The following is a 24,328-nucleotide window of genomic DNA, read 5'->3' on the forward strand; positions in this document are numbered from 1 at the left end:
CCTGCTTGCAACAACACCCATCCACCTGAAGCCTGGTGCCCTCACGGCACACATGGGAGAGGTCTTCCTCATAGAAGATGTGCTCCTCGTAAAATATCCATATACTTCCTTGACCACCACCACGGACACAATCAGGATAGTCTCAGAAAAACTACTCGGCATGGCAGACGCTATCCGGGCTACCAAGACTAGGGAATCAAAGGCTCCTTCTAGTACCAACTCTCTGACTCTTTTTCAACTACTGGAGGATCGGATCCGGTTCTTACGGGGAAAAGTTGATGAGGTAAACATGGATTATAGTTTTCACTCAGTTCACTCTCGGGTAAAGAGGGGATTGCTCAACATCGTTGGGTCCGCCTCAAAGTTCCTTTTCGGTACGGCTACCGACGAGGACGTTCGCGATTTGCGGGACCACTACGCTCATGTACTTTCCTTTGCTGCTCGAAATCGCAGGGTGATCAACGCCAATTGTAGAAAACTTGCGCAATTGCATACTAACATTGCGGTACTGCTAGAGCAGACAAATAAGATGGTAGAGGTTATCAACATAGTTGTCAAACAGATCGACCAGGTGAATCAGTTTCTCCTCCTAGATCAGGCCTTGCATGTATTGGAAAACGTCATTAACTCCGTCGCAACGGCAAATCAGCAGGTTATTAGCAACGTGGTTGACGCAGCGCACGGTAGAGTCACACCTGCCTTGTTCCCTCTACACGATTTGAGAACGACTGTCCAGATCGGGTATCAAAATTATAGCCTGACGCCTTTATTCACCCCGGACATGAGTCAATATTTTTACCCCTTGATTGAGTCCAGCCTCACCCCTGATGCCATAATCATTCATGTTCCGTTTCAGACGGCGGACGTGTTTGAGGCACACGAAATTGTCCCGTTCCCTTTTTCGGCAAAGGACAGTGTGTTGGCCCTGGACACGTCCCCGTCTTGTTCTAATCGCGAAGGATTTCGCTCTGTATTCAACGGGTAGCTACTCACTCTTGCAGTATTGCAAGGAGACGGTCTTCGGGCGATTCTATTGTTCTGCGTCTCTCTTTGCCTTCCTTCCAGTTCGGGGTGGGGTATGCGAGATCGCCCTCACCCGCGTGAACGCGTCTGACGCTCTTTCCCTGTGCCCTTACAAGCTGCTAACACCAACGCCTGTTTTCCATAAGAACTTTCAGGGTCTGCATTATTTTTATTTCCCTCAGTCATTCTATGTATCGGTCATCTGCCCGGAGGGTACCACTTATCAACGGGTTACTGGTCACTATGCCATAGCGGAAGCATGCTATATCCGCTCCACTAACATAACAACGTACCCGTCCCGGATTCGTCTGGTTTTCACGGCCAATATTTCCCATCGAGTGTTTCCTCTACGGTCTCTCGATGACATTCATTTTTCCAGCATCTCTTATGTGACTAATTCCCTTAATTCATTGTCTTTCGCGAACAAAACAGAGTTTGCGGAAACCCTGGAGGAAACGCTGCCTGATTATTTGCATCTCCCCTACCTGTACCCTGGATTTTTCGTACCAATGTTTCTGATGTTCGTCAGTCTCGTCGTCATGTGCTACCTTATTAGGAGGAACTCTGTCCTGCACGATTATTTGGTTGTGCCGACACGGCGACTGGATGCCGGGAGGCCACTGGCAAGGTAGTTTTCCTTTTCTCAGACAAGTCAGGGGACAGAAACCTGGCTGCTCCTATACTTAACATTGTACTATGTTTCACTACTGTATTTTTTTTAGGAGCTAGATCAACGTTTCATTGTCTGTAACTATGCCAATTGATAGTTTCTTATACATGTGTCCTTATATTTATCTTTTGAGAGGTTTCTTATGTTTCATGTCACACACGTTGTGGTTTCCCTCTCCCTATTTATATTATAATTCCACATCTGTTCTTACATAGCCAGTGTTTTAATATAATTGTATCATAGGCAGTCTGCTTGACAAACTCCCTCTATGTATGTTCATGGTACCTAGACTGCTATTTCGATTTTTATATATCGCGAGGTCGCGATCACTGGTAGGTGACCGAGCAGTGTTATAGTAGGATATCAATGTATTATTATTATTTAATATCACCACGAATTAGGCATACAATTGTCAATGGAAAAACCCCACGACAGATAGATCACGCCACCTTATAGGAATGTCGTCCGTCAGTGTTTACCGTCTCAGTTTTGTATACTTCGCACTCCGATGGTGCGTGGAGGTCACCTTGACATACGTGACCAATTGTAACAATTATTTTCCAACCTGTAACTCGCGTCTCCTTCACGAGAGTCCGACTGACACACAACGACAGTCGCTCTCGCTCCGTCGCTTCTTGTACATAAAGGCTACGAATATAATTCGCCTTAAGGAAGCTGAAGTCTTAATCAACACCCTTTAAACGCCCCCCGACAAGCCCGTTACAGGTTGGTGACACAAGATCTCCCTCTCCTGAATCCAAACTGGCAATCCGAGATAATTCTCTCCCTTTCTAAAAAATCCAACCACCTGTTTTTAAGTAGCCTCTCACATATCTTTGCAGCCACACTAGTGAGTGATACCGCTCTGTAACTTAATGGGTCCTCTCTCTTTCCTCCTTTATAAATTGGTACTATGTTTGCTCTCTTTCAATCTTGTGTGTGTGTGTGTGTGTGTATATATATATATATATATATATATATATATATATATATATATATATATATATATATATATATATATATATATATATATATATATATATATATATTTTTTTTTTTTTTTTACCGTGTTTTTTTTTTCCACCCTGTCTCCAAGTGTATATTTATGAACCATTATTTGCAGGATCAGCGATGTGGAACATGCTGTACCACCACCACCACCACCACCAGGGGAGCCACTCACTGCCACAAGAAGGAAGGAAGCAGGTATGTATGTATGTATTATTATTATTATTATTATTATTATTATTATTATTATATTGTTTGGCTGTTAAAGCCCAACCAACAGGTCCTGTTGGCAGTAAGGGCAGGCACCAGTACTGGTATTGGCAGTACTGTGTGACACAGTCAGGGCACCAGTCTGCTCATCAGTCTGGTGCTGCTGTAGAGTCAGTACTGTTAGGACCTGTCCTGTACTGGTACCTGCCCAGGCCAGCCCTACCCCCAGCTGGACCTGTGTGTTTAACCCTTTTAATGCTAAATCCTTGCAGCGAGGACCAGCGTAACTTGCCAGTGGTGCTAAATCCTTGGAGCGAGGACCAGCGTAACTTGCCAGTGGTGCTAAATCCTTGCTGCGGTGAATTGTTTTTGAGACACAGCGGTTGAAAGAGCGAGCACTAGCGTCACTTGCTGAACGTGCCTGTACATTTGCAGGAGAGGCTTACATAACCGAATCTTATAGATCTTGGCCTCCGCTTTCCAATGTTTTTTTTTTTTTTTTTTTTTTTAGCTGTGATGAATAGTTTTTGAGATGCTGAGGTTAAAAGAGACCCCCCTCCCTCAGTTGGGCTGCCCGAGTGCACCTGGGGGATAGTCTCGCTGCGAGGGACTAGCAATGAAAGGGTTAACAGCTGCTGGCAGGTATGATTCAGTGTTCAGAACACTGATCTCTGAATCTAAGGATTGGTTAAGTCTGTGCAAAGCTTGAAGCCACAGCCAGCTTTGGTTCCCTGGGCCCATGTAAGGTTTGGGACGTCAGTGAGTGGCAGGCAGTGATGAAACACTGCTGCCTTACAAATTTATTGAGTATTTTAATGCCCTCACTACCATGTGTTTATGCCAAAACAACACTGGCTGCCTGTTTTGCCTGCCCAAAACAAAGGAAATGTCAGCACCTGCCTGTAACATGCTCTAAGTACTGATGGCTGTAATATTTTGAGTGTTGCTTGATTGTGTTGGAAATGCTGCAAACCACAGGAAGAAAGTAATAATGATCTCTGCAACATTTATTTCAGTCATCCCTTAATGGCTGACAACACAACAAAATCAGACATAGCATTGTTGTCTTGCAAGATTTGAAGCAAAACAGTTACTCTATTGGATGGTGACCAAAGAAAACTGTTACACCTGGTGACTTGTAAACTGTAACATTTGTTCTTCCTCAAGTCAGCCCAGTAATACTTAACACATGCCAGTGTGTACAGCATGATACTACAGCCAAGGAATTATTGTTTTGTGCCAAGTATGGAAACAGATAGTGTTTACTTTCACTTAATGGGATAACAAACCATTAGTTAGGGCACTCAGTACACTTGTAATGAAGTGTGTTAGCACGGACACACTCGGCCAGTGATGAGTCGTGAATGTTTCCCTCAACAGCTGAGGCCCCGGCCTTCAGGACTCCTGCCCGGCCCACTGCAGAGAAAGACACCAACAGGTCACTGCTTTGTACACTCTCCACAGTTTTATCTCCTCATCTATATAGAAAGAAGTATTCACTTGTAAATGATGCCCATGGAAGGGAAACTTAAGCACCTGAACTTGAAGATGAAGGAAATGTCTGAGGGTTCATGGTGAGGACTGTTTCAGGGACAAGCTGTTTGTAAGGAATTTTTGTAACTTACAGTTTACAGTATGTGTGGCCAGTCAGTCATGCTGCCCATCATTCTTCCTGGCATTTCTTGCATGCACACACAGCATCCTTTCCTTGGAAATGGTCAAATTGTCCCCATGAAGCTTTGGAGGTGATGAAAAAATTCTCAGGGTCAGCCTTTGTGCATCTTTGGGGAAATGCACCAATGTGCCAATCCACAGCTATAAAAATTAGCAGGCCTGTGACCATGTCTCCATGCTCCTGTGGTCAGCATGCCTGGCTGTTACTCCTTGGGCTCAGATTCGAATCCCGGCCCGGGCAGTCGGCGTGCAGGTCACCCAGCTGTTCATCTTCCCTTTGGTGGTTAACCCTTAAAGCGGTGGCTTGTTTTGCCCTGCAGGCTGTCCTCCCACGCGGGCATATTCGGCAAAAACATACTTCTCTTCAACCTTTTATATCTTCACTTCTACTTACCTCACGTGACTGAATGAAGTACCATTGTAAAGTACTTACCCTTAACTGTCCTTTGACGTTAAGTTGAAGACTATATAACCATTGCTGGAGTGAGTACGGAATATTGAAGTAGGATCACTGAAAGAACGTTACGTATCATAGACAGTTTTCCATCCCTAGTGGACTTCCCATCTATGTTTTAGTAATAAAGAGCATAACTTTTTTACAGTTTATGTGAAACACACCCAAACAAGCTTAACTTCCAGGCCTTCCTGATGCCCTTGGCGGGTGCTGTGGCCCCCATCTTGTGGATGAAATTCCCTGTAAGGTGAGAAGAGGTGGGTGTACATCTTGTCAAAGCTAACACAAGGCAGCACACACTGACCAGTCAAGGCAGCATGGCTGGGTAGTGTTGGAAAGAAAACACAAGCTTACTTCACCACAAACAAAGGAAATCTGACGGCGCACCAAGTCAAAAAATGCTTGTTGAATGTTGTCCACACCGGGCCTTGAGCCCAGGCACCAGCTGTGACCCACTGTTGTCCACACCCGCGCTGTAAGGGTTAAACTCAATGTCAGCAGGACTTTGCTTTTCAACATCATTATTGAATATTAACCCATAAAGGCCGACAATACCCCCCGCGTCTACCCCCCAAAGCCGCATTAATCGTCTTAAAATCAACTCTTGCAGAATGACCTGGAAGCAATTTTAGCTGTGGTATTCATTTAAATACATCAGCATGTGAAATATTTTTGCTTAGCGTTGTGCACCCAAGGCCTTTTCCCGGTCTATTATAGGCCTGTTTGTTTGTTTTTGGACCCTCTGTGACAGTGGGGCAGTCACAGTGTGACTTTTCAGGCGCAGGAGGACTGGCCGCCTGCATTGGACCTCTGCATCACTGGCCCGCGTGCATCACCTCCCAACATCATTGCAGCCTTTTTGGTCCCCTTGGACGTTTAGGGACACGTGCAGAAGCAGCATCCGTTGCTACAGCTGCCGCAGCACTCGTTGTTGGCGTGGCAGAGGTGGTGGTCACTTTACTGGGGTCGGTCTATGGGACAGAGGTAGGGTGCGTGGGGGAGGTGGTGATGGTCCGGGGCGACAGTGTAGACATAAGCCTACTCCTCAAGCCAAATTAGCAGCGCTACTAATGTTAGCGCAGTTATGATACGCGCGTAAAGTAGCTGTCCCATAAGGGATCTATCGGCCTGCGGTGACGCAGTCCCATATGGGCCCTACCGGCCGGGACGGTTAAGTTGAGGGAGGGAAGTGACGGTGGAGGTTGTTTTGAAATGTATTGTTTGCTGCATCAGCACTGGACCACGGAAGGGGAAGCTTGTTTTGAAATGTATTGTTTGCTGCAGCACTGGACCACGGAAGGGAAGGTTGTTTTGAAATGTATTGTTTGCTGCAGCACTGGACCACGGAAGGGGAAGGTTGTTTTGAAATGTATTGTTTGCTGCAGCACTGGACCACGGAAGGGGAAGCTTGTTTTGAAATGTATTGTTTGCTGCAGCACTGGACCACGGAAGGGGAAGCTTGTTTTGAAATGTATTGTTTGCTGCAGCACTGGACCACGGAAGGGCAAGCTTGTTTTGAAATGTATTGTTTGCTGCAGCACTGGACCACGGAAGGGAAGCTTGTTTTGAAATGTATTGTTTGCTGCAGCACTGGACCACGGAAGGGAAGCTTGTTTTGAAATGTATTGTTTGCTGCAGCACTGGACCACGGAAGGGAAGGTTGTTTTGAAATGTATTGTTTGCTGCAGCACTGGACCACGGAAGGGAAGCTTGTTTTGAAATGTATTGTTTGCTGCAGCACTGGACCACGGAAGGAAGCTTGTTTTGAAATGTATTGTTTGCTGCAGCACTGGACCACGGAAGGGAAGGTTGTTTTGAAATGTATTGTTTGCTGCAGCACTGGACCACGGAAGGGAAGGTTGTTTTGAAATGTATTGTTTGCTGCAGCACTGGACCACGGAAGGGAAGCTTGTTTTGAAATGTATTGTTTGCTGCAGCACTGGACCACGGAAGGGAAGCTTGTTTTGAAATGTATTGTTTGCTGCAGCACTGGACCACGGAAGGTAAGGTTGTTTTGAAATGTATTGTTTGCTGCAGCACTGGACCACGGAAGGGAAGGTTGTTTTGAAATGTATTGTTTGCTGCAGCACTGGACCACGGAAGGGAAGGTTGTTTTGAAATGTATTGTTTGCTGCAGCACTGGACCACGGAAGGGAAGCTTGTTTTGAAATGTATTGTTTGCTGCAGCACTGGACCACGGAAGGGAAGCTTGTTTTGAAATGTATTGTTTGCTGCAGCACTGGACCACGGAAGGGAAGGTTGTTTTGAAATGTATTGTTTGCTGCAGCACTGGACCACGGAAGGGAAGCTTGTTTTGAAATGTATTGTTTGCTGCAGCACTGGACCACGGAAGGGAAGCTTGTTTTGAAATGTATTGTTTGCTGCAGCACTGGACCACGGAAGGGAAGGTTGTTTTGAAATGTATTGTTTGCTGCAGCACTGGACCACGGAAGGGAAGCTTGTTTTGAAATGTATTGTTTGCTGCAGCACTGGACCACGGAAGGGAAGGTTGTTTTGAAATGTATTGTTTGCTGCAGCACTGGACCATGGAAGGGGAAGCTTGTTTTGAAATGTATTGTTTGCTGCAGCACTGGACCACGGAAGGGAAGGTTGTTTTGAAATGTATTGTTTGCTGCAGCACTGGACCACGGAAGGGAAGGTTGTTTTGAAATGTATTGTTTGCTGCAGCACTGGACCACGGAAGGGGAAGCTTGTTTTGAAATGTATTGTTTGCTGCAGCACTGGACCACGGAAGGGAAGGTTGTTTTGAAATGTATTGTTTGCTGCAGCACTGGACCACGGAAGGGAAGGTTGTTTTGAAATGTATTGTTTGCTGCAGCACTGGACCACGGAAGGGAAGCTTGTTTTGAAATGTATTGTTTGCTGCAGCACTGGACCACGGAAGGGAAGGTTGTTTTGAAATGTATTGTTTGCTGCAGCACTGGACCACGGAAGGGGAAGCTTGTTTTGAAATGTTTTGTTTGCTGCAGCACTGGACCACGGAAGGGAAGCTTGTTTTGAAATGTATTGTTTGCTGCAGCACTGGACCACGGAAGGGAAGCTTGTTTTGAAATGTATTGTTTGCTGCAGCACTGGACCACGGAAGGGAAGGTTGTTTTGAAATGTATTGTTTGCTGCAGCACTGGACCACGGAAGGGAAGCTTGTTTTGAAATGTATTGTTTGCTGCAGCACTGGACCACGGAAGGGGAAGCTTGTTCAGCGCTGGGAATGTGTCTTCAATGAATCAATTTGTTTACGCTTAAGTTTGCTGCCATTCTCTCTCTCTCTCTCTCTCTCTCTCTCTCTCTCTCTCTCTCTCTCTCTCTCTCTCTCTCTCTCTCTCTCTCTCTCTCTCTCAAGCTTGACTCTGAATAAGAAAAAAAGTAAACAAATTGAATTAAATAAAAAAAATCCCTCTTGTGTCGCTTGTGCTTCCCAACAAACAAACAAACAAACAAACAAACACAAAAATACATAAATAAAATAAATAAAAATAAATCCATAAAGGTGTTCATCTGATTTTTCTTCTTTCAATATAATTTTTTCTCCTTTTTTATTTGCTATTTTTTTTCTTTTCATGAATTTATTGCTATCTCAATTGTTTACACAGGCAGAAGAAGAAGAAGAAGAAGAAGAAAACACACAGAGAGAGAAGAGGAGGAAGAAGAAGAGGAAGGACTTGTAATATGGCAGACATCAAACCAATGGTGAGTGTTAAATATTTTGTCTTTTCTTCCTTCCTTCCTTCCTTCCTTCCTTCCTTCCCTCCTTCCTTCCTTCCCTCCTTCCTTCCTTCCTTCCTTCCTTCCTGGCTCTTGTATGGATGGATAGATGCTTACAGGTATGGGTGAGAGGGGCCTGGGGGTTAATAAGGATAAATCTGGGTGTGATTAAAGAGAGGAAGGAGGAAGAGGAGGGGGGCTGTCTGTCTTCCCTGCCCTTTGATAGAATAGATGGATGAGCAAGTTCTGAGGTTAACCATTCCACAGCCTTCAGTCCAGGGTCTTGTAGTGCCTATAGGGAGGGTCTGGGGTCTGCTAAAACATGCTGAGTAATGCACAGTGGAGGCATTAGCAGAGGCTCTGGTGGTTAGGACAGTTTTTTTGGGAAGAAAGATCATTAACGAACAACAGAGAGAGTGGGGGATAGAACAGAGGGACACCACTGTGGACAGGTTTAGGGGCAGAGCAGTGACCGTCTTCCACAGCGGAGATAGAACAACTGGAAAGGAAACTGGAGATAAAATGAAAGAGAGAGAGAGAGAGAGAGAGAGAGAGAGAGAGAGAGAGAGAGAGAGAGAGAGAGAGAGAGAGAGAGAGAGAGAGAGAGAGAGAGAGAAGAACTGGGAAGGAAAAATAAATGTAAAGAAAAAAAAAGATTGAGATGAAATATGAATAAAATGTCATGAATATATGTGGAGTGTCTTGCTGGAATACACCACTCAAATATTACCCTGGTGTGCCCCAGTAATACCCCAATATTACCTGAAGGATGATGCCTCAGTGGACCCAAATATTACCCCAGTGTGCCCCAGTAATACCCCAATATTACCTGAAGGATGATGCCTCAGTGGACCCAAATATTACCCCAGTGTGCCCAGTAATACCCCAATATTACCTGAAGGATGATGCCTCAGTGGACCCAAATATTACCCCAGTGTGCCCCAGTAATACCCCAATATTACCTGAAGGATGATGCCTCAGTGGACCCAAATATTACCCCAGTGTGCCCCAGTAATACCCCAATATTACCTGAAGGATGATGCCTCAGTGGACCCAAATATTACCCCAGTGTGCCCCAGTAATACCCCAATATTACCTGAAGGATGATGCCTCAGTGGACCCAAATATTACCCCAGTGTGCCCCAGTAATACCACAATATTACCTCAAGGATGATGCCTCAGTGGACCCAAATATTACCCCAGTGTGCCCCAGTAATACCCCAATATTACCTCTAGGATGCCTGTTACCCCATTTTCATCCCAATATTACCTCTGATACCAAAGTGCACCCAGTATTACCCTCAAAATTACCTCAAGGTGTCCCAGTATTACCTCAGTGATGCTCTAGTGAATGCAATATTACAGCAGTGTAGCTCAGTAGTACCCCCAAGGTGACCAAATATTACTTCAATATTGCTCCAAAATTACCCTGAAATACTGCAATATTACCTCACCAATATCCTAGTGGAGCAAGTATTACACCAGAGTATTCCAGTATTGCTCTGATATTACCCTAGTGTGCCCCAATATTACCTCTTATTTCCAAATTTATCCCAATATTACCCAAATACACCCCAGTATAACCTCAACAACATCTCAATGAACCCAGCATAACACCAGAGTATTCCAGTATTGCTCTGATATTACCCTAGTGTGCCCCAATATTACCTCTTATTCCCAAATTTATCCCAATATTACCCAAATACACCCCAGTATAACCTCAACAACATCTCAATGAACCACCAGAGTATTCCAGTATTGCTCTGATACCACTACCACTACTAACTTCCTCTGACTTGCAGGATGTGTGAAGAAGAAAAAGAAGAGGAAGAAGAAGAAGAAGAAGAAGACTCTGCTCACAAGTAAGAAATTCTGTGTCCCCGCTGTACCTCATTGGAGAAGGTAAGCCTGATTCATTTTTCTTTGAATTATATATTTCCTGATTCCTTCCACAGCTTTAAGGAAAGGCACGCGGGGGGCAGACACTTGTACTCACCTCACGTGACTGAAGGAAGTACATCTCTGGAGAACTGGAGAACCATCCTTGAAAACCCGATACATTTAATAATATTGGCCTCTACCGTACATACTAATTAAATGTCATCCATTCCGTACCAACTGTCATGTCAATCTCAATGCAGCCTGAACCAGTCAGGGCAGTTGTATAGATGTATAGCATAGTCTCAGTTCACCTTCCCAGTGGTGCCTCCTTGCTCCTTGGCGCCTTTCTGAGCATACTTTGGTTACATGTGCCTTTGTTCCCTCTAAATCTAGTCTCCTTACATAGCCCTGCCTTCCTAACACTGCTGTCAACACGTTGCTGCTCTATGATAAAACAACTGCCTGGCTTGATTTTCTGGTTAAGGTCTATATTCTTATACATGTCTGGCTCCCATTACAACTATTTTTCAAGGCCTTTTTTACCTCTGGATGTAGTCTCCTTACATGAACTTGCCTTGCTAAAACTGATGTTAAGACTTTAGCATTACTGCTATAAAAAAAAAAAAAAAACTGCTGCGTGCGTATTTATTTTTGGATCAAGGTCCAGATTTTTATGTATCAGGCTCCCATTACGACCATTTCCCAAGGCCACAGAGAAGGTTAGCTGGGTTCCCGTGGGTGGTTTTCCAGCTCAATCACCAGGGTTACAATACCGTCGGGGGCTTCGTGGTGCAGTGGTTAGCACACTCGGCTCACAACCAAGAGAGCCAGGTCTCAATTCCCAGGCAACTCCTACTACAAGATGCTTTTTAAATAGGTGTACTTTGGTTCTAATTTGTTTAAAATACTGGCCTAACCCCTAAAGGGCGGTGATGTACCATGAAATCACCACTTTCAAGGCTTAAAAAAATCACTTTCAGCCCTCTCTCAATTGTGCCCACACTGAAAGCTGTTTTGGGAGGAGGATGAGGCTTATGAGGAGTCGAGGTCACTGGCCGTGGACACTCGGGTGCAGAATCAGATGAGGAAGGTACAAAAACCTCTCCTCCTGCCATTGTTACAGTCACAGCATCACTGAGAGTCACGAAGGAGTTGTGTGGCAGCCCGGGAGTCACGCTGACCCTTAAATTCCCACGCAGACTGCAGAATTACGTAGGATTAGGCAGACTGCAACAACACATCACTCGCCCTTCACCTGGCAGCCAGAAAATACCATTCATCCACCCTTTAGGGAGTCCCCTGGCACACACCTTTAACAGGGCTTTTGTAGGAGTTTTTGGACATTTCCAGGGGTAGTTTAATGACTGGTGGTAGTTTAACCTTTCCCATGTATCCTGAATCTAAAAGAAACAGCCATTAGAACCTGATTAAACTTCTTTTTGGTCTTTGAAAGTAGTTGTAATGAGAGGCCGAACTGTTTGAGGGCCATAGGGTAGGCGGTGGCTGAGTGATTAGTGTGCTGGGCCAGCATTCACCACGCCATGGAAAACGTTGATTTGAATCCCCACGCTACTACCTGGGATTTTTCAGTCACCGCTGAGTGGCCTAAGACTACCCACGTGCTGTCCTGAAGACAACCCATCAACCCTGACTCTAGAAGAAACCGTCCAAGTGAATCAAGAATGAGTTCCGGGGGGCAGCATGAGCCAAGCATAACTGCCGGCACTGTAAAAAAAAAGTTGCCTGCGCCATGACAGGCTTGGGCCAACCACCAGCTAGGCGCCTACCCTGAAGAAAGCCTACTGGCGCTAGAGGCTGAGATGTCAAAAAAAAAAAGTAAGAAAGAAAATCTTTAAAAAGCCGTCCCAAAGACATTAATTTAGGGCCCTGGTGGTAGTTTAACCCTTGCACTGTACCATGAACCGAAAAGACACTCATTAGAACCTGACTGATCTTTGTTTCGGCATTTGCAAGTAGTTGACGTGAGGGACCAAAGTGTCCGAGGGCCATATTTTTAAACATTTTGTCGCCAAAGCTCACATATTTAGCAAGGCTTTCTTAGTTGTGGGCATTCCAGGGGTAGTTTTATGACTGGTGGTAGTGTGACCCTTCTAATGTACCACAAACCCTAGGAAAACACTCATTAGAATGGATTAATCTCCTTTATGGCCTTTGAAAGTAGTTAACGTGAGGCGGAACCGTCCGAGAACACTGACCAAATATCAGTTGTACCGTGCCTTTCTATCTGTTCTTATCCATTCATTTAAGTCTTCTCTCTTAGGAAGGAAAGCTCAAATACGTACCATGAACCAGCACTTGACACTGGTAGACTCTCCTCTATGACGTTCCTTCTTCCTCCTCCTCTCGTCTTCCTCCAGGTCTCTCCTCTCTTGATGATTGTAGATTTTTCTCCTTCCTCCTCCTCCCTCCTCGTCTTTCTCTTCTATCTCAGTGTCTGCATTTATCTCTCATTTTAATTTTTCCTCCTCCCAGATGTCCATCTCTCCACCTCATCGTCTCCTCCATTTTACCTCTCTCTACCTACCTTTGTTCCTTTTGTATGTAAATCCTTAATTTTTCCTTCTCTCATAGCCTTCCTCCCTCCACACATTCTCTCTCCACCTCTCGTCTCCTCCATTTTACCTCCCTCTACCTGTCTTTCTTCCTCTCGTACGTAAATCCCTCTCGTGTAAATCCTTTTTCTCTGTATATATATTATCCCAGTTATTTCTCTGATTTCATTTCTCCACAGCTTTTAATATATATATACGAGGCTTCCGGAAGAGAAATTGTAAGGCACAGTGACCTATTGTTACGTAAATTAGTTTGTTAACATTCCCAGGACAGTTTACGGGACTTCCAGCCCTCCGTACACCCCATATAAGGGTGCTTTTCCCTTGCATTCATTCCTTGTTCTTTTTGTGGGAGGTTTTGTCTGCCTTTCCCAATGCAAACTTGAACATAATAGCTCTGTTAAGATGTAAAGTGCAAGGGAAAAGAGACTCCGTACACTATACACAAGGGTCTATGTTTCTTACGACACTTCTCTGCTGGATGCCTCAAATATTAATCTCTGTATACATATTCTTTTATTTTATCTTCCTATTATGTCTGCAAGCGCTCTCGTTTTTCCTGCTTGTAATGTTGTCTGTTCATCTTACTGTCTAAGGTGTATATATCTCATAGTAATCTTAAATATTCTTCAACATAATTGTTCTTTTATTTTCTCATATGTCTGCAAGCTCTCGTCTTTCCGCCCTCTCGTGTTGACCTTATTTCTCTCTCTTGTCTAAGGTGTATATATATCTCACAGTAATCTCTCATATATTCATCTCTGTACCATGTTCCTTTATGACTCCCTTGTTGCTATCATTGTGTCGCTCCCTCCCTGCTGAAGTGAGGTAAGCGCCATGAGGGTTCATCTTGAGGTATCACTTGCCTGGCATAGACCAACTATTCAGGCCTCATCAGACTAAAATTCAAAGATGTTGAGTCGTTATGGTGGATTTAAGTTCATTCTAATGCCTGGGAAAAGCGCAGAAACAGGGGAATCAGTTTCTTGTGCATATGGCTTGTCTCACATGAGCAGGGAGTGATACATTTGTAGGGGTCTGTTGTTCCTCTCTCTCTCTCTCTCTCTCTCTCTCTCTCTCTCTCTCTCTCTCTCTCTCTCTCTCTCTAGATGTCTGTCTGTTGTGTTATGGCTTTGTCTTGTAAGGTAATGATTTCCCTTCTCTCTCTCTCTCTTTTCTTGAACTTTTTGACTCTCTCTCTCTCTCTCTCTCTCTCTCTCTCTCTCTCTCTCTCTCTGATTTAGGTCTTGTTTAATGTTCTTTTCTTGATTTCTCGTTAATGTATCTTTAATGTCTTGCTCTCTCATTATGCAATTTTGACCTGTCATTCTCTCCTCTTAATAAGTTCTTCATCTTCCTCTCTCATAAGTTTATATTTCTAATGTTTCTTTCCTTGTATTAGTTTGTTATACTTATAATATGTTGTTTTTTGTGGTTTAAATTAGTTTCTCCTTGCTTAAATTTTAAAATGATAAAAAAAATCAGTTTATAGCCAAAAAATATATGAAAAATGGCTTTAAAATGAACAAAATTTGCCATAACTAGCAGTAAAAATAGCTTGAAAATCTGTACTAAGTCCATTATACTTCTTCGGGCGTCCGGAGATTTAGCACAATGGTTATTTGTAAAGTAAAACACAAGATACGTCCCTGATCTTTATTTTCACGAGATAGAAAGTTCACATCTCGCTAGCTAATACATAAGAATCCGTGGCAATCTTCAGAGTTGAACGATTCTTTTCTCTCGGCAGAATCGAGCGGTTGAGTGGACTCCATCTCTTGAGGGGCGGCTTCGTATCCCAGCGTGATCTCCTGCAAGGCATCCCAGCACACACCACATGCTCTGGAGGGGGAGAGAAAGTCAAGATGAATTGGCCTTGTCTTGGAGGAAATGTACTCTGTTTTGATTTTGCTCTCAATAAACATAGACCCTAAGATTTTTTTAATTATAAAACACCTGAACAGTTTGCAGTCTTTCTCCGGAGGCTTTGAAGTATAATTGACTTAGGGACAAATCTAAGGTTAAAATTTCCAATTTTTGCTTATTTCTGGCCAAAAGAGGCATATTTCAAATGAATTTCTGGAATATTCAAGCTATGTAACAGAAAATATATTAAGCATATAAAACAATTAATATAACTAAATAAAGACAGGGCAACATTAGCAGAGAATTCAAAAGCCATGATGAAGGGATGGTCTAAGTGAGCACAAAAGCTGAGAGGAACAGAAGTCAAACCGAGGCTAAAAGTAGAAATAATGAGGACAGAATAATAAATGAAACTGAACTGAAAACATCCATGTACACAAAAACGAAGGAGAAATCTAACAAAAGACGTCAAAATCTGAGAGCAAAGCCAATATTACAAAACTACCCAGCGTCCAGCCGAGAGGGGCATAAGGGACCTTGTATATATTATAAGCAAGGTTCGGAAGTCTTGAAATGTGTTCTGGGAGGAAAACTTAACCCCTAGTTTACTGAATAACTGGTCATTTAATCCCTCTTATCAGGACACACTGAGGAGGAATGGATTGATGGTTATAACATGGAACGATTATAGGTATAGAGAGGAGAGAAAGTGAGGAGGAGGAGAATAGGAAATGAAGAGAGGTACAAGGGAAGAGACCAAGATAGAGAGGAAGACGAGAGAAGGAATATCTATCAGGGAGGAGGAAAAAATAAGATACAAGGGAGAGGAAGGGGCAGAAACGGCAGTAGAAGGGAGGAAGGATGAACAGCAGGAGGGAAGTCACCACAGCCCGGCCGACCCCATAAGGTACAGTATAAAGACCCTTGTTAACGAGAGGAAAAAAAAATCAATGAAATTACAAGAAAATTAGTGATGAGAACATAATACAGAAAGATTATTGTTATGTGGATTATTATGACCTCTGCTGTGACGTGCAGGCCTATGTAATTATTAATCACAGCACTGCCTCCACACACACTCGCACCTATATATAACTAACTAATGAATGAACTAATTGATTAACTACGTGTGATGACTGCTTACTAACTAATGACTCAATAAACTAATTAACTAATGAATGAACTAATTGATTAACTACGTGTGATGACTGCTTACTAACTAATGACTCGATAAACTAATTAACTAATGGATGAACTAATTAACTAGCTAACTGACTAACAGGGGGCTACCGTAACTCAATATAAGCTTAGGTCAGTATTTATATTGTTTCCGCCCCTCTCATCAACTGTTTCCAAAGACCGAGAAGATGAGTGAAGTTCTACTGAGTGTTATTGTAAGTTCATGGTAGAGAAAAACGGTCACACTACCACCAGGGTCGTTAAGTTAGCCCTGGAAATGCCCTAAACTCCTACGAAAACCATGTCAAATGTGTGTTTCTGAGGTTCACGGTTCAGAAGAATGGTCACACTATCACCAGGGTCATTAAATTAGCCCTGGAAATGCCCTAAACTCCTACGAAAACCATGTCAAATGTTTGTTACTTAGGTTCATGGTACAGAAGAAGGCTCAAACTACCACCAGGGTCATAAAACTACCACTGAAAGTAACCAGAAATCTTATGAAAGCCGTGTCAAATGCTTGTTTTTTGAGTAAACTGCCCTGGCCAAAAAATTTCCACTTATCCCCAGACTGAAATGAACGTGGAGCCTCCGAGCCTTTGACCTAAACCTTTTTGGTGTGACCAGCGATAGTCTCAGTATCCTCGGTGTTGTTCGTTTAGGCAAAAACACTTACATCACACGTTTGGAGTTTTATGTGTTCACTGCCGTCTGAGTCCTTTAGAACTGGTCCAACCTGCCATACAATAAGGTGGTTACAAGGGAGATCTTTTAAGGCCATGGATAAACCTGTGCGCCTTGATTCTCCCCTGGGCAAAAGCTCTTTCCATGGTATCTGTGTCTGCCAGCGACACCACACCATTCCAAGATAACACAATGAAGCAAATTCAGGTTTACAGGGGAGGGAAAAGTGTCGGTGTGATAGTAGGGAGTCACGAAAACCCTCAGTGAACCACAATGCACAGTCCCATACACATAGCTGGGCGTTATCAAGATGAGTTATCGCGATACTTTATCGCTGATAACAAAATCGGGTTATCGACCTTCCGCTACTTATTTAAATATATATCGGTATCTTCGTTACTTTTGTAACCAAACTAGCGATAATCGCTACTTTTTCCGCCTCTCAGAAAAAAACCACGTCTTCCTACTGCGCATGCGTGACCCGGTGTTGTATGAAAAATCTTCGGGGTATGAAATATCTTCGGTGAAGATATTTCATACTTAGATCATCAACATTAAAATACTCGGTTATTTTTTTGTTACTCAAAAATCAATATATCAAAGACAAAAATAATTTAGCTTTGCCCAAATAATGATTATTCACTGCCTCAAATTTGATATTCCATATTCGTTTGTGAGCATGCCATGGTATTGAAGGCACCTTGTGTTGTGTTATTTGGTGTCCCATCGTCAAAAGCTGGCGCTTTTGTTTACAAACACTGGTCTCTCATGAACCGCACATGCTCTGACCAGTAAGCGTAGAACTGTACAGTCTCACAAAGCTTTTTAACACATTAAGAGTTGCTGGAAAGCAGAATCAGACATACAGTACCACCATCCTCGCTGTTTCTAAAACGACACTCTGTACATCTAAATACAACTTGTACAGAGTGTCGTTCTAGAAACAGCGAGGATGGTAGTGGTTCTGTATGTCAATTCAGCCTTCCAGCAACTTTTAATTACGGTTAAAAAGCTTTGTGAGACTACAGGTTCACGCTTGCTGGTCTGAGCATGCGCAGTTCACGAGAGACCAGTGTTTGTAAACAAACGCCAGCTTTGACGGTGGGGGCAAATAACAACACCGGTTCAGGCGTTTCTAGTATTACCGTCCGTGTCAACATGTGGTTTTCAGGTTTTGTCAGTTTTCAAAAATACAGATAATGAAATTTTGAATTCATCTATGTTTTTCTATCTGAAATACCAATATAGTATCATTTTCACCTATCGGACTTATCGCTAGCTAGTATCGGAATTGTGGATTTATATCGGGTATCAGTTATCGGTTATCGCCTATATTTGTGTCTCCAGTTAACGAATATCGATTATCACCGATAAGGTTTTTCATTATCAGTTATCGGTTATCGGGAATAAGGTTTTATGTTATCGTGCCCAGCTATGCCCATACATATCAGTCCCTAATGCCACCGTGGGTTGCGACGTCTGCCTGGAAGGGCCTACAGTCAAACCATTTCAAATAGTTCATTTGGGCATTGACTTCCTTGGGTCCTTTCCTCCCTCTGCTCTGCCACACAGTCCCAACACCTATTTTTCCCTCTCATATGTTACCTATAGATAACATAGGAGAGGAAGGGAATCTGAATCAAACGCCCAAAAGGACTATTTGAAATGGTTATACTATAGTTGTTTCATCCTTATTCTCTACCATGAACTAAAAACACACATTTGGCAAGGCTTTCATGGGGGTTTTGTTTATTTCCAGGGGTAGTTGTGTGACCCTGGTGGTAGTCTGATCCTTCCTCTGTATCATGAACCTGAAAACACAGATTTGGTAAGGCTTTCGTGGGAGTTTTGAACATTTCCAGGGGTAGTTTTGTGACCCTGGTGCTAGTTTGACCCTTCTTCAGTAGCATGAACCTAAAGAACACTCACTGGAACCTGACTGATTCCCTCTTTGACCTTTAGAAATAGCTGATGTGAGAAGCGAAAGAGTATACCAGCCTAATTCATGATGAAGTTAGTGTCAATGCAGACCCCACAAGACTGGCGCAAAGTCATCATTATCTTTAATGGTGAAGGCCTCAGTTATCGCCAAATAGCACAGCCAATTGGTGTGTCCATCTCTAACATAGCACGATGAATGGGTCTGCAGATATGTGGCCACAGGCTCCACTAGTGACAGGCCTCAAAGCAGACTTAACAGTGTAATTACCATATGGGTGCATGCACTCATTACCAAATAAATACTTCCCATCCTCATATATTGTATATATGTGACCATAATGATGCAGTATGTGGTTTACGTATTAATTCTGGCATATAATTTTGTATACTTTTACTGGCAATTATGCTTCTAAACTACCACCTGGCACTATCATTCCCTCAACTGAATAAGAATGAGGTCAGCCACAGCATTTAAACTGCCTGACAATGGTCCCCAAGCACACACACATTCATCATGGCTTTAGTAGGAGTTGTGGGCTTTTCCATGGGTGGTATCTTGACCCTGGTGGGAGTCTGACAAGACTCTGTACCATTAACTCAAGAAATACTCCTGAGAACACATTTTGCCTTTTTTTTGGCATTTAAGAATAACTAATGTGAGAGTCGGAAGAGTCCAAGAATAGCGATCAATGTCCTGAGTGGAGTGGCTTACATAATAATTGTATCCACACCACAGTCTCATAATGATTGTCAATAATTTATGTAATGCATTGATGACCTAATGTCAGTGACTCAGAGCTGAGTTAGTTAGCACCAGAATGGCATCTTGCATATGAACAACCACCCTTGTGGTGAAGAATTATCACCCCAACCAATTATTATAGTACGCTTACGTCAACGATATATTTCCAGCACAGAATATGAGCAATGCATTATCTAGATCAAGCGTCAAGGCTCATCAGTGCACATGTGATCCTGAGTCACTGGCACCTCACTCCTTCATTGAGTATGAGTACACAGGGCTAACACGTTCTACACAGGGAGAAGTGTCTCACAATTGTTGGTCTGTGTATCTCAGAATGGCTGGGATGCTTACAGTGTTGGAGAAGGTTTTGGTGAGTGTATCTAAGGGAGCTTCACCCTGCCTGCCTGTTTGAGGTGGCCATGTCTACCTGGTGGTCCCAGTGTGGCGTTGAGTCTCGCCCCTGATTTGGTTTGTCCCATCCTGATCTGCACATGGCAGAAGCCAAATTTTAACTATGACTGAGTAACTAAGTGTGAAGAAGTACCAAGGAGGACCTAAAATGCGATGCAAAGTGGAACAGGTCAAAAGAATAAGCGGAGGGATTGTTGACATTCTAGTTATATACATACATACATACGTCATCACTTACTTTGATAAAAATATAAATAACATTGTAAACAAAGCCCAGACAAACCAAATCAGGTGGATGAGGCTTAACACCATACCATGGCACAGCTACATGGCCAGCAGCTGTGCCTTTGCTATCTATTAACCCGGTAGCAGCAACGGGCCAAATTTGTGGCTTTACCACGTACCAGCGATGGGCCAAATTTTTGCCATGATATAAATCCCCCTAAATAGATGATGCGTAAACTGATCACAAATGGATTGATACATATTATGAAATGGTTTGTGTGAGTGATGATTTTTACTCATTATTCTCGCTTAGAGGGAGCGGCCTTTAGGAACCATGATCCCCGCAGCTACCACCGGGTTAATGCCCTAGCCACACCACACCACCCATCAGATCCAGCCATGCTAAACACCACACCCCACATCAGACCTGCCACACCCAGCCACACCACACCCCATATCTACACCACCCAGCCAAGCCACACCACACCCCATATCAGACCATGATAAAACACACCACACTGCATATCACACCCAGCTACACCACACCCCATATCTACACCACCCAGTCAAGCCACACCACACCCCATATCAGATCATGATAAGCCACACCACACCCTTATATATCAGACTGCTAAGCCACACCAGCAACATCACACCACACCTCATAATAGATCCTAGCACACCACACATCACACCACATCCCCCATCACAGCCAAGAACATCAAACCACATAGCGCACCCAACCACACCAGAGCCCACACACCATCCGGCCACACCCTTCACACCATGTTACACTAAACGTCACAGCTATGTTAATACCCTATATCACTTGGCACTTACATATAGCAGTCAGTGACACTCTATTGCATTAGTCTTCCATTATGAACCATCTTGGTTGAGTAGATTATCTCACTATATACAAAAACTATGGTTAGTCTACTCCTGAAAACTCTCTCTCTCTCTCTCTCTCTCTCTCTCTCTCTCTCTCTCTCTCTCTCTCTCTCACACACACACACACACACACACACACACACACACACACACAATCCTCTAGGGCAGGGGTCGGCAAGCTTCACAGTGCCAGGCAGGGGCAGAGACAACAGCTAGGTGCACTGGAGTGCCAAGGAGAACCCAAAAGTGACTGTACAAAAACTTTATAGATAATTATCAGGCACACAGTGGCTAGATTACAAGAAATTTATTTAAAACCATGCACATCAGAGTGCAGACAACAGTTTTATCATATTAGTGGGATGGTTGGTGCCACGGAGAAGTGACTCAATGTCTGGATTGACTGATGAGGTGGTCACTCAGCTGGGAGCGTATGTGAGACTTTGTATATTCCATTTTTGAAAAGAGTTGTTCACAACATTGCCAAACATGGCAACGATGCGTTTTACATGCTTAATGTATTTGAGAGAAGGGAGTATAAGTTCACGGAAGAAGAGGTGCGGTACCTTGCCTTCTGCTCCTCATTACACAAAGTTGCGGGCCAGATTGTGATAGACATATCAAGCAGGGTGACGGACCATGAGTTCCGTCTCTGGCCCGTGGGTTGGAGGTTGCCGACCCCTGCTCTAGGGCACAAGCTTTCCATAGTTTTGATCACCCAACAACACTTACATATCTTTTTCTCTTTAAAATATTTCAACATGGGAAATGGTGTGTACGGAAAGCAGATGACAGTAAAAGTAATGAACAGTGTGTGTGTGTGTGTGTGTGTGTGTGTGTGTGTGTGTGTGTGTGTGTGTGTGTGTGTGTGTGTGTGTGTGTGTGTGTGTGTGTGTGTGTGTGTGTGTGTGTGTGTGTGTGTGTGTGTGTGTGTGTGTGTGAGCTCAAGGGCAAAAAAAAAGGAAACAATAGTGAAAGAAAGCCTGCAACTCACTGCTCCTATAGAAAAGCATTCAGAGGAGTGGCCAAGATAGGTCAATTTTGGGAGGAGAGGTGTCCTGATACCCTCCTCTTGAAAGAGTTCAAGTCATAGGCAGGAGGAAATACAGATGAAGGAAGATTGTTCCAGAGTTTACCAGCGTGAGGGATGAAAGAATGAAGATGCTGGTTTGGACAGTAAACGGATGAGCTAGAGTAGAAAGTCGAGTGGAGTGGGGCCATAGGATGGGGGGAGGCATGCAGTTAGCAAGTTCAGAAGAGCAGTCAGCATGAAAATATTGATAGAAGATAGAAAAGCAACATGACGGCAGAATTTAAGAGGTAGAAGACTATCAGTGAGAGGGGAGTAGATGAGACGAAGAGCCTTAGACTCCACTCTGTCCAAGAGAGCTGTGTGAGTGGAGCCTCCCCACACGAGATGCATACTCCATATGAGGGCGGACAAGGCCCCTGTATATGGATAGCAACTGTGTAAGGGAGAAGAACTGGCGGAGACGATACAGAACGCCCAACCTCAAGGAAGCTGATTTAGTGAGAGATGTGAAGTTTCCAGTTAAGGATGTTTAGTGTTGAAGAAGGTGACATCTGAGTGTTGTCAAAGATTAGGGGATGTCATTTCAGGATAATTTTAGCCGAGGCTCAACTTTTGGTCTCACCTGTAGTTTGTTCTTCACATCCTGGGTGACTGAAGATGATGGAGCAGTCAGGCTCCCCAGGGATGATCAGGCTGACTGGAGGTGGACTGCAGAGGAGAGGAGGGAGGGATGGGTTGTTGGGATGGGACGGGAGGCTTTGGGAGGGGAGAATGTGCTGGCACTGAGGGGAGGGAGGGAGGGAGGGAGGGAGGGATGGGTTGTTGGGATGGGACGGGAAACTCTGGGAGGGGAGAATGTGGCTGGCACTGAGGGGAGGAGGGAGGGATGGGTTGTTGGGATGGGACGGGAGACTCTGGGAGGGGAGAATGTGGCTGGCACTGAGGGGAGGAGGGAGGGATGGGTTGTTGGGATGGGACGGGAGACTCTGGGGGGGGAATATGTGGCTGACTGCTCTTCTGAACTTGCTAACTGCATGCCTCCCCCTCCCGCGCCCTCACCACACTCGACTTTCTACTCAAGCTCATCCTTTTACTGTCCAAACCCCTTACGCACGAGTTAACCAGCATCGTCACTCTTTCATCCCTCACACTGGTAATCTCTGGAACAATCTTCCTTCATCTGTATTTCCTCCTGCCTATGACTTGAACTCTTTCAAGAGGAGGTTATCGGGACACCTCTCCTCCCGAAATTGACCTCTCTTTTGGCCACCCCTCTGAACGCTTTTCTATAGGGGCAGTGAGTTGTGGGCTTTCTTTCATTACTATCTCCTTTTTTTGCCCTTGAGCCGTTTCCTTTGCTGTAGAAAAAAAATCCCAATATGGATTTCTTCCCCTTCAGGACTCGTTTGAAGGGAGGAGAACATACAGCAACAAGACACAAGGAGCAGGTTCACAGGAAACAAAGAAGTTCAGCCGCAGCTCTCACACTTGGAGCTGAAGAAGAGAAAGATCTTGCCGATTGGTATAAGGAGAATGAATTCTTATACAACAGTGAGAAGGCTGACTTCAAAAACCAAAATAAAAAGCAAGAGCCTTTCAAGTAAAGGCTGAACAGCTGTGCAGCTGCAAACCAAGATCAACTCTGAGAGATAGAGTCGGGAGGAAAAAAAACAAGCCCTCTGGTGGTCTCACACACAGGGAAATGTGTATCATGAAGAACTATGGCTTCACTGCCAAGTACGTACATGAGGAAGGTCGCAGAAGGCAAGTGGCCAAGCACTGCCCACCAAGTGAAGAATATGGCTGCTGAAACATGGCTCATGAAACAGCAGCCATCAAGAGTGACTCTGAACTCGTGTTTCATGAGGGGAAACAAATGGACCCAGCCACTTGGAAGAGATTCGAGCTAATTGATAAATATATATATATATATATATATATATATATATATATATATATATATATATATATATATATATATATATATATATATATATATATATATATATATATATATATATTATATATAATAATGTATGGATTTGAAGAGCCTCAGCAGGAGGGCCAGCTGCACGTCATCTCATCCTTCCTCCGCACCAAGCTAAGTATACCGTGTATCGTTAGTGTAGCCAGGTCA

The 24,328-nt window shown here is 43.9% G+C and overlaps 3 long non-coding RNA genes across 48 annotated transcripts; 1 reads left to right on the forward strand and 2 right to left on the reverse strand.

Annotated features, from left to right (window-relative positions):
- Positions 1–2,976: 2,976 nt before the first annotated feature.
- Positions 2,977–15,150, forward strand: LOC127009822 (uncharacterized). Of its 46 annotated transcripts, none has more exons than XR_007762457.1 (8): positions 2,983–6,395; positions 6,798–6,897; positions 7,048–7,297; positions 7,498–7,547; positions 7,649–7,949; positions 8,101–8,747; positions 10,565–10,664; positions 14,967–15,150. It is a non-coding gene; the product is annotated as an uncharacterized LOC127009822 (long non-coding RNA). The 46 variants fall into 46 exon arrangements; XR_007762421.1 differs by lacking the exon at positions 7,498–7,547 and adding an exon at positions 6,549–6,698 and having other exon boundaries at positions 2,984–6,395; positions 7,599–7,949; XR_007762423.1 differs by lacking the exon at positions 7,498–7,547 and adding an exon at positions 6,599–6,698 and having other exon boundaries at positions 2,984–6,395; positions 7,599–7,949.
- On the reverse strand, positions 8,759–10,540 carry LOC127009825 (uncharacterized). Its single transcript, XR_007762464.1, has 3 exons — positions 10,431–10,540; positions 9,658–10,295; positions 8,759–9,591 (listed from the first exon to the last, which is right to left on the reverse strand). It is a non-coding gene; the product is annotated as an uncharacterized LOC127009825 (long non-coding RNA).
- On the reverse strand, positions 14,859–24,091 carry LOC127009826 (uncharacterized). The gene is made up of 2 exons (XR_007762465.1): positions 22,814–24,091; positions 14,859–15,058 (listed from the first exon to the last, which is right to left on the reverse strand). It is a non-coding gene; the product is annotated as an uncharacterized LOC127009826 (long non-coding RNA).
- Positions 24,092–24,328: the final 237 nt, after the last annotated feature.

Source organism: Eriocheir sinensis, chromosome 42 (genome assembly GCF_024679095.1).
Source record: "Eriocheir sinensis breed Jianghai 21 chromosome 42, ASM2467909v1, whole genome shotgun sequence".
In the NCBI taxonomy this organism is placed as follows: Eukaryota; Metazoa; Arthropoda; class Malacostraca; order Decapoda; family Varunidae; genus Eriocheir; species Eriocheir sinensis.